This window comes from Nuphar pumila, chromosome 7 (assembly GCF_984573655.1).
Source record: "Nuphar pumila chromosome 7, dmNupPumi1.hap1.1, whole genome shotgun sequence".
NCBI classification, from domain to species: domain Eukaryota; kingdom Viridiplantae; phylum Streptophyta; class Magnoliopsida; order Nymphaeales; family Nymphaeaceae; genus Nuphar; species Nuphar pumila.
In genome coordinates, this window is record NC_143255.1 from 8212417 (window position 1) to 8213402 (window position 986).

Below are 986 nucleotides of genomic sequence, written 5' to 3' on the forward strand. Positions count from 1 at the left end.
ATGGGCATCAACTACGAACAGGTGGTGAACAATCTCCCGTCGTCGGACCGAGTGGCGGGGCTGCTCCAATACATCAACATTACGAAGGTGAAGTTCTACAACTCCAACCCGAGAGTCCTCCATGCCTTCCATGGCACCGACGTCGAGTTCATCATCGCAATCCCGAACGAGTGCCTTGGAAAGATGGCGGATTCGGCGACGGCCCTCGCCTGGGTCAAAGAGAACATCCAGCAGTACGTTTTGGCGAGCCGGATCAGTTACATAACCATCAGGAACGAGGTGTTCACCAGAAACAACTCAGCGTTGGTCGAATGCCTCGTTTCGGCAATGCAGAACGTTTACGCCGCTCTGCAAACCATAGGGTTGGGGGATAAGGTGGAGGTGACGACATCGCACTCGCTTGTCGTCTTGGAATCATCCTACTCGTCGTCGAGCGGCTGATTCTGACGAGATCTCGTCGGACCCATCTCGTAAAACACCAACTATTGTATTGCAAATTGTTGTACTGCACTATATAGTAGGAGTCAACGCTTGAATTTAGGGGTGGGCATCGGGCCGATCGGGCCACAAAACAGATTCGCCAACGCCGGAGGAGTGGTTGTGATTCGCAGCAGCGAGTGTCGAGATGCAAGATACCCACTCTCTAGAATCGGACTCAAGGATTCGCAGTGGCCGACCAACCGATCAACCTCGTCGTTGTTGGCGCCCCTCCAAAGAGTAAAGAGTGAACCCACCACGGTCGGCCGAACGATCAAGCTACGACCTTACGACAAGGTTGGTTGGGTGGTGGTGATGAGTGGAGGTGGATCAAAAGAGAGAGAGAGTCGGTGCCCTCTACCTTGCTCAATCGATGGAGTGAGAGAAGCATCGATGGGTGTGGCGCGCCGGTCGATGCTTTTTTTATGTTCTCTCAGTTCTGTTCTTTTTGTAACGGGGAGGGGTGGAGCAAAAATTACATGTTAAAATGAACGTGGCGGATACACGAA

General features: G+C 52.6%; 1 pseudogene; it reads left to right on the top strand.

Annotated features, from left to right (window-relative positions):
- On the top strand, positions 1-441 carry LOC149831036 (glucan endo-1,3-beta-glucosidase 11 pseudogene; annotated as a pseudogene).
- The last annotated feature ends 545 nt before the right edge of the window (positions 442-986 follow it).